General features: G+C 45.1%; 1 protein-coding gene across 2 annotated transcripts in view; it reads right to left on the bottom strand.

The window, feature by feature from the left end:
* The window catches only part of LOC122565541 (procathepsin L-like), a 42,940-nt gene extending 32,058 nt beyond the window's left edge, over nucleotides 1-10,882 (bottom strand). Inside the window, exon 1 of one of the 2 annotated variants that reach the window (XM_087976157.1) lies at nucleotides 10,751-10,882. The gene's annotated coding sequence lies outside the window, so the exon portion shown is untranslated. Of the gene's footprint in view, nucleotides 1-1,544; nucleotides 2,341-10,750 lie in introns of those variants that run through there. The other variant, XM_087976156.1, reaches the window with a different exon arrangement.
* Nucleotides 10,883-12,197: the final 1,315 nt, after the last annotated feature.

Raw genomic sequence — 12,197 nt, forward strand, 5'->3', positions numbered from 1 at the left:
TGCCCTCTAATCCTTGAATCCTCAACCCTGGGAAAAAGACTGAGTGCATTCATCCTATCCATGCCTTTCACGATCTTATACACTTCTATAAAGATCCTCCTCAGTCTCCTATGCTCTTGAGAGAAAAAAAAAGGCTTTGTTTGTCCAACCTCTCCCTATAACTCAGACCCTAGAGCCCTGCCAAGATCCTTGTAAATTTCTTCTGCATTCTCTTAACATCCTTTCTATAATAAAAGGTGACCAAAACTGAACACAACACTCCCAAGTGTGGCCTCACCAACATCTTGTACAACCGCAACATAAACTTCCCAACTTCTATACTCAATGTCCTGACTGAAGGCCAGTGTGCCAAAAGCCTTCTTCAATGAACTGCCTCCCGGTGACTCCATTTTCAGAGAACCATGCACCTGAATTCCAAGGTCCCTCTGTTCCACTACGTCTAAGGCCCTGCCATTCACCATAAGTCAATAAGAAGAAATTGTTTTCAGTGGTAAAACAGAGGGCACACAGACCATGAGTCATTAAGACAACCAAAAGTAGCAAACAAACTTTTAAACAAAAAGTCATCATTATCTAGAACACCACTGCTTCAAGACAGAGTATGTGGATACAATGCAAACTTTCAAAAAAGGAATTAAAATTGACAAAGAGGTAGGAAATAAATGCTAGACTATGGCGAAAGAGCAGATTAAAATCATTGGTTGTTCAGTAGCTAATGGGGAAAACAATGATTTCTTTGGGAAGTTCTAACATTGTGGATCCTACGTATTTGCACAAAATCCTCCTGAACTCAAGTAATCCCGGTGTGATACTGGGAGTTTGTTTTGCAACAATGAACATCAACCTCAAGAGGCAGCCTGCTTTCCCATATTCATTAAAAGAAAAGTGTGAAGTCTTCACCCAACATGTGAGCATTAAATCTTTTTCAAAAAAAAAGGTATAGCCCTTTAAATAAAGCAACATTTTGGTACAAACAAGTGACACAACTGGGTTGAATTAACTCTAAAGAAATGTGTTTCTAATCAGAGAGATAGGAAGTAGTTTGGTTTCTTCTGTCAGCAAAATCAAGTTATTTTAGCCTCTCGATCTCGTGCGTCTTTGGCAGCTATTACTTCTGCTTTGTTCTGGTTTCTTATTCCCAGATTTTAAAATAGAGATGTCAAAATCTATTCTCATTTCCATTTTCTGAAAAACTACATGTTTCCAAATAACCTTTTTTATTGTCAAAGCTCACATTTCAAAATGCGTAAGCATTCTTGTTGAATCTTCAAAGAACGCATCAGTTCACATGAAACATTAAATTTGGATTAGGAGTCGTCTTTAAACACAGGGATCAGTACATTCAACATTGTCTGTTAGACACAGTCAGCAAACGCCAAGACTCAGGCTCCCCATCCTGCCGGCATTATTTCTCTTATGGATGTTAGGAGGTGCCATTGGAATTGGAACTGTTGGCAGAATCTTCCCAAGCATTGACTGACATAGGCAATGCTGACAAAGTTGGATTAGAGATTCAGCTGGTGAAGAATCGGTGTCAGACCCACCTTTGTTCTAAGAAGACCCAGCATTCCCTGCCGGTGGAGTTCAGTGAATTGAATCCAGCAGCAACACTAAGTTCACAACAGCAGATAGCAAATGTGTCCTTCAGGGAGTCTGCTTAGTTTGGGGTAAAAAAAAGTTAATTTAAATTTATTGTACAAATTATTTCTAACTTGCAAGCATTTTCATGAAACTAAAATTTGATGAGGCAGTCCTAGCGCCGACTCTGGCTGCTACAAAGCATAGTTTAGGTTCCTGGCGGCATCTGTGTCCAATACAAATTCATGAAGCCAGAGGAGAGGTTGGGCCCAGTATGAGACCCTGCAGCATTGGTATGGTAGACCCAAGGAGGACTCAGATGTGGAGGAGTGGAGTTTGGGCTGGTGCAGTACCCAGCAGCATTGGCGGCATCTATGTTGGTGGGGTTCCACAAGGACTCATCGTAGCGAGGGCATCAGTGGAGACGAGATGTCGCTGAAGAATGGCAACCTTCACTTTGGTGGTGGCAGCAAATGGGGACTCATGCCTGGCCACTAGGCCCATCATGGAGCACTACACAAGAAGGACTGCAAAGTCAAACTTTTTTGTATATTTCTTCACTCTTCTGTCTTTATATTCTACGTTTCGGTTTATTTTTGTGTTAAGATGGCACCAGAGAGTGGAGCACCGTATTTGGTATTGAAATAGATGAGATAATCAACCAACCAATAAAAATAAAATAAAAAAAAATAAAAATTCAGGGGGAGGGAACAAGAAAGGGACTTCTCATTAGTGACAGCAAGTAGTCCCAGTTTCTACCCAAGCGTGCAATAGAGAGGAGGATCCCCTTAGTCAGCAGCGAGCAGCGCCTGCATTGAAAATTGGACGGCAACAATCCCTGACGTGACAATCAGACTGATTACCTGGTAACACCAGCACACTGCCTGCTCCTCAGGCAAACGTCCCCACACCACCTCCTACCCATTGCCCTCACCCACAGACCTTGGCATCTGACACGACTGTGCATTAGAAGATACAAGATACTGCGGGAGATGGGATTCTTGACAGAACCCATTGCCATGACAAGGCGACAGTGCAGCAAGATGATCAGTTTGATTATACTGCACTGCTGCTGTTCAAAAGGCAACGCTGGGAGATGAAGTCCTTACTTAAAGAAGTGCGTGGGAATGTTTGGAAGCTCAGTACTGACTGGCTTGACATGGAGTACCAGAAAGAAAGGAACATGGAGGCCTGGGGGTAGGCAGGAGCAACCCCTCGATTACCAGGTTGACCCAATAACTCACTGTGCCAAGCAAGACTGGCATCACCTTCTCAACGCACACAACTCAAGTATGCACGAGAAATGAAAAATGGCTGCCACCACACCCAGAGTAGGCAGAATCAGTGTTTGTCTTCCATCCGAGCGCATAGGCCTCTAATTATGAGCAACTGAAGAAGGGACCTTCAATGGGAAAATGCATTAACCAGGCACTTCCAGAGTACAGGACAAACTCATCCTTAATCATAAACCTCTACATGTGAAATACACACAGTGTCCAACCAAGTGACCACAAATCCTGGTCACAAACAATCTTCACTATCTCATTGTTCAATACAGATTGAAGCTGGTCATCTCTGAAGTTGAATGAATCACAGAGGAGTTTAAAAGTGGTAGCTGTGGCCACAATTCACAAAGACAACCCAAGGTCTCCTTCAGCTGCTGAGCAGGGAACAGATTCCCTCTCACCTTGTGTTGTAAATATTTCACAACATGCTCCTATTTGCAATGCCACCTTTCTTTGGCGATTTTGGGCTGGAAGGTCTCAGTCTCCAGACAGCATTTCCAGTCAGTCTGGAGCATCGGAGGCTGTGGGGTGATCATATAAAAAAGTTTAATAAATTATAAGGAGCATAGTAAAAGGTGAATAGCAAAAAGGTCTTTACCCAGGGTCAGGGAGTCCTAAACTAGAGGGCATTAGTTTAAGGTGAGATAGGAAAGATTTAAAAGGGACCTGATGGACAAGCTTTTCACACAGAGGGTGGTGCACGTATGGAACGATTTGCCAGAGGTTGTGGAGGCTGTTATAATTACAACAACATTTTTAAAAAAAACATTTGGACTGGTACATGGATTGGAAAGGTTTAGAATGATATGGACCAAATGCAGGCAAATGGGACGAGTTCAGTTTAAGAAACCTGGTCGGCATGGACAGGTTGGGCCGAAGGGCCTGTTTCCATGCTGTATAACTCCATGAAGGACTGGGTGACGTCCTAGTTTAGTGGCTGACAACTGCGCTAAACATTTCTGGGACTGGCTGCTACCAAGAATCCACTGGATCTCTCAAATCTCAACCTATAAATGAACCATGACTTAGCAATGCAATCTGGTGCCAGATCACATCACTCTCTCATTTCCCCGTGACAATGTCAGCGCTGCCATTGGACAGTAGGCTTATAGCTGTCACCCTTGACCTGTGAGAGGGCGTGCTAGACTTACACACATTTTATGATCTAGCTCTCTCAATACAAACAGACGAGCTCATCAATAGAAAAGGAATCCATTCCATCAGTGTAAAATTCAGCTGCGATTGTCAGTACCACATCTGAGATGTTAGTGCTAGGTACCATGGGAGCTGCATTAAGAACTCCCACATTCCTGCTTCATTTCAAAGGGCTGGATGCTCTACAAGAATATTTCCTGGGCCTATGCTACTTTCTCCCAACCCCACCCCCCTCTCATTTATCTCTCCACCCTGCAGGCACCCTGCCTCTAGTCCTGATGAAGGGCTTTTGCCCAAAACGTCAATTTTCCTGCTCCTCGGATGCTGCCTGACCTGCTTTTTCCAGCACCACTCTAACCTCGACTCTGATTTCCAGCATCTGCAGTTCTTGTTTTTACCAAGAACACTTCCTGGCAGACAGGGCTACCCAGTGCCAGCAGGACTGACAACTCTTACATCTGGCCCTGACTGAGGCAGAGTATGAAAACTACAGAGTCCTTTCTCCCCACCCAGGGCCACTGAAATGCCCGAAGGTGACGTTACAACAATTGGACCAGTCTGGACAGGGCACAGTTCAAACAGAGTGTGCTGTATAACCCTAGTCCTCTGAGCTCGGCACAATTGCCGCAGGTGTCAGTGGGGGATGGGGGATTGATTGTGACTGTTGGTCTGTGATTGCTCTCCCACTACATGTACCCCTGAATCCTCACAGCGCCAGTGAATGGGAGAATAGGATGAGCTGGATACCATAAAGGTGTGGTCTTTCACTAATGAGGAGAGATTTGGAAGCTCATGTGAGAACACATCCTAGTCCTTGCAGAGAGAAACCCTCCATGAAATTCACTGAAATGGACACTTCTGATATCTAGTAACACTGAGCCCCATGTGCTGAACGGGTGACAGGGTAAGTGGAATAGCAGTTACCAGAAAGCTGGTGCATCACTTCCTCCCAAAGCACACACTAAAAAAACACTTCCACCTTTTTGTTGCCAACTCAAAAAGTCAAAGGTCAAACATTGAAAAGTTTGAGTTCCTCTCCCTTCCCCCAACTGTCAGTAACAGACGGGTTGGAAGGTAACGTTGCTAACTCTGGATTCAGTTCCCCAGAAGATTGATCATGTGACATTTGATCCCATGGCAGTTGTGCATGTGATACCATCCACATGATGTTTAATCACATGGTAATTGCTAACTGTTTGCACATCACGCATTTAGTGAAATATCTCAATGGTTCTGTAACTACCACAGTTCTGAAAGAAACCACATCCAACATGAGCTCCATGTTAATTATATCAGAATTAAAAGTTCCTAGAATGTTTCACTAATGATAAATAAAATGTTACAATACTAATAGCGAGATGGATGAGCACAGGGCAAGTCTAATTACTGCCTCTCTGATGTAGATAGGTCCAGAGGACAGGGAGTAAATGTTCGCCTTTGTCATATTGTGGGAAATCCGCCATCTTCACCTGGTCTGGCCTACTCTGGATTCCAGATCCACAGCAACATGGCAGAACCCTGGGCTGCCCTCTGGACAATGACAGCTGCTCTCGACAGCAATGCTCAAAGAAACAAAGAAAATAAATTCAAGGTGGGTGTGGGAAAGAAAAAAAAAGATTTGCAGAGAAATATCCAGGGGTAAAAGGGAAGTTGATTCCATCAGTAACTGATGCAAACTCGCTTAAAATCCACTAGTCAATGGGGATGGGGAAAGATGATCCCCCTTATGATGACAGCTAATAACAGAGTCTACCTGTAATGGGTAGATGGAGGAAGAGTGCCCCATTGTCAGATTACACTACCAGTGATTCTACAATGTACTGACAGTCACCCTGAAACCTATCCCCCTGCACAAGGTGTAGGCAAGAAGCCATGTTGATGCCTCTTTAACACTGGCCTCCTTCTATACTGTAAAATCATTCCGTTTATTACACCTGAACCAGCTCCCCAAATAGCTACCCAGCTCGTCCCAGCCCTATCTCTGTAACCCTCTAACTTATCACTTTGAAAGTGATCCAGCTGTCTTATCAACTTCCTAAAGTAGGTGCTCCCCCACTCTCCCAGGCTGTGCATTCCAAATCCTAACAAAGTCACAAACTTTCTCCTTATCTTACTCCTAACTCGTGACAATCCTAAAAGTGTGACCCTGACTTACTGACATACCAACAAGTCGAAACAGAATATTCTTCATTACCCTGTCAAAATTGTTCATAATTTTGAATGCCTCAATAAGGTCACTCCCTAAGCTCCTCTACTCAAAGGAAAATAAACCTAATCTCTCCAGGGTTGAACATCCTTCTGGAAAAAAGGTGCCAAGATCTGAACACAACTCTCCAAATGCTGTCTGACCAATACTTTGCCGAGGTGTGGCGTCATTCCCCTGTTTCTATACCTCAAATTTATGTGCCCAATGATCCAACAAGCCTTCTTAACAACTGTTTTGGCTTGCCTGGCCTTGATTTGGTGATTTCTCCAGTCTGGGTAATGATGGAGACACCCAATGCAAAAGACAAAGGTGGTGAAAGAGAACAAGGTTTGAAATGCGTGTGAATTAAGGTGTGAAGAGACAGAGTGGATCCTCTCTACAAAGAGCAAAGGAAACAAGACGCAAAAAGGCTGTGGTAGGGAGAGGTGTTGTATGAGATTGCATGGGAAAGAGCCATGGTGGGGAAAGATAGTGAGGAGGTGTTAAAAAGTAATGGAGGAGTGGACCATGGTGTCCCAGAGGAAGTAGTCCCTGCGGAACTCTGACAGTGGAAGAAAGGATGTGTTTGATGAAGGTATCCTGCTGAAGGTGGCAGAATTGGTGGGGGATCATCCTTTTGGGGATGTGTATAGGGTATAACCAGGCAGGGAAAGAGTTAAGTTCTGAGTTTTGTGAAACAAGAGGTTCAGCCGAGCATGACTCTCTCTCGCTCGCTCTCTCTCTCCTTCCAGAGCCTAGAATAAAAACGAAGGAGGTACAACTATACTGTGTCCCTGCTTCAGCTGAGGAGGGGGAAAAAAAAAAAGTGGGACGACATTTTGAAAGAGGAGCCCGTTGGGGTGGAACATGATGACAGAGGAACCCTATCATTGTTCTGGGAAGGAAGGGGAGGGTTGAAGGCGGAGGGTGGGAGATGGGTTGGACACAACTGAACACCCTGTCCACCTGAATGTGCAGGTTCCTCTGTTGTGGAAAAAAAAGACTGTTGGGGACAGCTCGGTAGGTACAACAGAGACAGAAACTGGGCGAATGCAATCCTTGCAGGAAGCAGGGTGTGAGGATGTGTAGTTGAGGTAACTGTGGGAGTCAGTGGGTTTGTAATGGATTTTGGTGAACAGCCTATTCTCAAATGAACAGTGAAATCAAGGAAGAGTCAGAGATGGACTAGGGAAGGGTGACAAAAGAAAAGGAAATTGGAAGTAAAAGGGATTAATTTTTCCAATTCTGGGAGAGAGCAGGGAGCAGCCCCAAAGCCATCATCAATGTATTGGAGAAGGCACTGTAAGTGTGGGCCTGAGGAGGAGTGGAACAAGGAATTTTCCATCTATCCATATAGTGCCAGGCAGACCTGGGACCTACTGCCCCACTTATGACTCGGAGAACATAAAAGTTAAAGGAGCAGCTATCCAAAGTGAACCCTATTTGAACTGCCAATGCAATTACATCCAGTGGCTTAGTGGTTAGCACTGATGTCTCACAGCATCAGGAAGGGGGGGGGGGGGGTCAATTCCAGCCTCCGGCAATGGTCTGTGTGCAGTTTGCACATTCTCCCTGTGTCTGCGTGGGTTTCCTCTGGATGCTCCAGTTTCCTCCCACAATCCAAAGATGTGCAGGTTAGGTGAATTGGCCATGCTAAATTTCCCATAGTGTTCAGAGACATGTAAGTTAAGGGTAAAATGTAGAGTAATAGGTTCAGGGAATGAGTCGGAGTGAGATACTCTTCGGAGGGTTGGTGTGGACTTGTTGGGTCGAAGGCCTGTTTCCACACTGTAGGGATTCGATGATCCTCATGTAAGGGAACCAAAAAAAAACAAATTGTACCCACAATGCTATAGTCTCACGACTGCCTTGTATAGTCACAGCAACATTTCTCTACTTTTGGACTCCTTCAGTAATGAAAGCCAAAATTCCATTTGCCTTCCTTATCACCTGCTGTAACCAGTTTTCCCAGGAGTCAGGCACTAGGACATCCAAATCCCTCTGCACCCAATCACTCTGAAGTTTATCTCAATTTAGATGATGGGTTGTCCTTCTACTCCCCTGACTGAAATGAATAATCTCACATTATGAATATCCACATTAAACTTCGTCTGCCAAATTTTGGCCTATTCATCCATATCCATTTGTAAGATACTTATTTCTTCATTACATTAAAATGGGTGGGAAAAATGCAATCTACAAATTTGGCTTTAGTCATTTCTATCCCTGCATCCAAGTCATTAATGGGATTGTAAAATAGTTGGCCCTTCTTCAGGAATCGGGCTTATGCCCGAAACGTCGATTCTCCTGTTCCCTGGATGCTGCCTGACCTGCTGCGCTTTTCCAGCAACACATTTCCAGCTCTGATCTCCAGCATCTGCAGTCCTCACTTTCTCGTGTAAAATAGTTGGGGCCAGAATACTGAACCCCACCAGTTACATCTTGGCTATCAGTACCCAGGAGGGAAAAAATAAAAATCAGCAAATTCAGGCTGACATCTGATCCCAATGTGAAGCAGAGTCACAGAAATCAAGGATGACTCACCGGTGAGCAGAGAGAGTGCAGCACTGTCAGAGCTGCCACCTTTTAGGTGAGGTTTCCAGCAAACAGATTTCATTGATTCATGCCATTATAAATCAGAGAAAAAGGGAAGTTCTCTACAGTCTCCTGACTGATATTATCTTTCAACCAACATCACAAGAACATTGTCCTAAAGAAAGTTCACTGGATCTGAAACACTAACTCTCTACCTCTCACTGCAGATGGTGCCAGACCTCAGTTTCCTGATGAAGAGCTAATAACGAAAACATCGACTCTCCTGCTCCTCGGATGCTGCCTGACCGGCTGTGCTTTTCCAGTGCCACACTTTTTGGCTCGGAGTTCCAGCATCTGCAGTCCTGACCTTCTCCCTGCAGAGATTTTCCAGCTATTTATGTTTTTGTTTCACAAGGACATAGCCACTTTATTGTATGGTCTTGTCTAAACTGGGAAGACAATACACAGACAGGGTGACTACTTTGCAGAACACCCTCTCTCCATCTGTAAAAACTACCCCAAGCTTTCAGCTGCCTGCTACTTCAAAAGACCAGTGTTCTCAAGTCAACACTGCTCTCTCAGGCCTGCTCCAGTGAGATTCAACACAAGCTTCAGGAACAACACCTCATCTTCCCCCTAGGTACCTCACAGTCTTCAGGGGGGGTTACACAGCTACCTCACAGCACTAGGGACCCAGGCAGAAGTGGGTACTGCAGATACTGGAGATTAGAGTGGAGCTGGAAAAGCACAACAGATCAGGCAGCATCTGAGGAGCAGGAAAAAAAGAAAAATCAGGCAAAAGCCCTTCAACAGGAAAGGGACCCAGGTCCATTCCCATCCTCAGGTGACTGTGTGGGGTTTGCATGTTCGCCCCATGTCTGTGGGGGTTTCCTCCAGGTGTTCCAGTTTCCTCCACAGCCCAAAGATGCACAGGTCAGGGTGGTTTGGCCATGCTAAATTGCCCGTAGTTTACAGGAATATGCAGGGTAGGTGGGTTAGCCACAGGAAATGCAGAGTTACAGGGTCAGGGACTGGATCTGGGCAGGATGCTCTTTAGACAACCAGTGTGGACCCAATGGGCTGAATGGCCTGCTTCCACACTGTAGAGAATCTAATGATTCAGGACTCAACACTGAGTTTAATAAATTTCAGAGGGTACATCCTCCTCCAGTGTTTTCTCCAGCTCCATAACTCTGGTCCTGTACTGTACAAGTTGCTCCCAGCACTACCAATCCATTCTAACTACTCATATTTCCCCATTTATCACCTACTCAGCAGTCACTTTTTCCCTGGCTTACTGTCAGCCAGCCTTTAGTCTGCTCTCCCTGGGCACCTTCTCCATATACACAGTATACAACTCACTCCTTCGCCTACTCCCCATTCCAAACCCACTAAGTCACCGACATAAATACCATTGTTTCCCAGTTACTTTCAAATCTGACTGAGGGTCTTGATATCTTAACTGTTTTTCCCTCTCCACAGATGCTGCGAGACGTGCTGATTTTCTCCAGCAATTTCTGCTTTTGTCCTGTTGCCTGGCTCAGATTCAGCTCACTGGATTGCTGTGCCCATTTACCACATTGTAACAGTGACGAAGCTAATTACCCCCATCGACTGGACAGCAGTTTGTAAAGTCTGCTGGTTGTGAAACTAAGAAAACCAAGAGTTCATTCCCTCAAAGATTTAGGCTCTTAGCCCAATGTTCGTAGTCACTTTAACTGGGAATTGGAGTGAATTTTAAAAACATGGACAAATCCCAAAATTCCTCAAAGGTAAGACTTTGTAGGGAAAAAAAATCGACTTAAAACGAAATCTCCATTGATTCCCAAACATTTACAGTTAAAAACTACAGAACCGTATACAGAGAACGTTGACTTTTCCAAAGTTCCAACTTTGGTTAATTGAGATGTTACCGGAGCAGTAAATCACTGAGCTTCCCCCATCCGTCAGTCAGAGTCTGTCTCTGTCTCTTGTCTCTCAACTGTCGGTTCTGCAGAGAGTTAGCACTTACCTTGTTATCGACTTCCTCTCCCCTCGGCGTCTCCTCTAGCTCAAGGCGGCCACTTAAATTCTCCAGACTGGACCAATACTGTGCCAGCACACAATAAAACAACTTCCTCTCCCCGACCTCATGTGACAGGGAAATTCCAAACTCTCACGTCAGTCTGTGATTAACCCTCTCATGAATATGCATTCTGGTAAATGGTCTGTGTGAAGGTCAGAGTTGCATGTTGCATAAACCTCCCCCTGTATCAGCGACGCGAATGCAGCTAACTGTGGCCCCACTGCCTGCTGTGGATGAACCTCTGGATGATTGCAATGTTTGCACCCCTCCCTGGTAGACCAGCAAGAGGCTGGAAGAACACGGCAAGCCAGGCAGCATCAGGAGGTGGAGAAGTCGATGTTTTGGGTGTAACCCTGCTTCAGTTCTGGGGGTGGGTGTGGGGGGAGCTGCAGATAAAGAGGGTGGAGGAGGCAGGGTGGTAGGCAGAGGGTACTATCCGGTTGGTCAATGGGAGGAATGAATCCAATTGGTGGCAGGGAGCAGTAGAAGGGAGGGAGAGGGGCTGGGATGGGAGTCAGGGGATGGGAAGAGGCGTTATTTGAACTTGGAGAACTCAATGTTGAGTCCACTGAGCTGTAGGCTGCCCAGGCGGAAGATAAAAATCACACAACACCAGGTTATAGTCCAACAGGTTTAATTGGAAGCACACTAGCTTGAAAAATTGATTGCAATGTTTGCACCTCTCCCTGGTAGACAAGCAGGAGGCTGGAAGAACACAGCAAGCCAGGCAATCAATTTTTCAATGTATAATTTCAGTTACATCACACTAAATCTTTGCAATAAAATCTGTGTGTTAGGATTGAGCCCTCCACTATCACCTGATGAAGGAGCGACACTCCGAAAGCTAGTGCTTCCAATTAAACCTATTGGACTATAATCTGGTGTTGTGTGAATTTTAACTTTGTACACCCTGGTCGAACACCGGCATCTCCAAATCAGGTGGAAGATGAGGTGTTGTTCCTCCAATTTGCAGTTTGGTTCATGTGACAATGGAGGAGGTCAAGGATGGTCATGTCGGAAAGGGAGTGGGAAAGGGAATTGAAATGGGCAGTGACTGGGAGGTCCGGTCGGGCACTGCGAGCCTGGCTATGTGTGGCTCAGAGCGGACAAATCTGACTTTAAAGTGGAGCTGGACTCACTGCACTGCTCCCAGGAGAATCATAATGCTGCAACATCTGTGCTGACTGCTTCAAAGACCATTACACCAGTACCAAGGGTCTTTCAACCACAATACAATGGGGATACATTTAGTTACCGGACCCTCAGTTATCTGTAAATACTATCTTGCATACAGAAAAAATTCCTTTGGGTTTGTTGGAACTGTCAGGAAAGTCAAACTCCAATGTTTGTTTCTTCCTTAGTGTGTAAACATTATACAGAACTGAGCTACTGT

The sequence above is a fragment of the Chiloscyllium plagiosum genome, unplaced genomic scaffold (genome assembly GCF_037043375.1).
Source record: "Chiloscyllium plagiosum isolate Xiang-an unplaced genomic scaffold, Cpla_swu_hap1 HiC_scaffold_28, whole genome shotgun sequence".
In the NCBI taxonomy this organism is placed as follows: Eukaryota; Metazoa; Chordata; class Chondrichthyes; order Orectolobiformes; family Hemiscylliidae; genus Chiloscyllium; species Chiloscyllium plagiosum.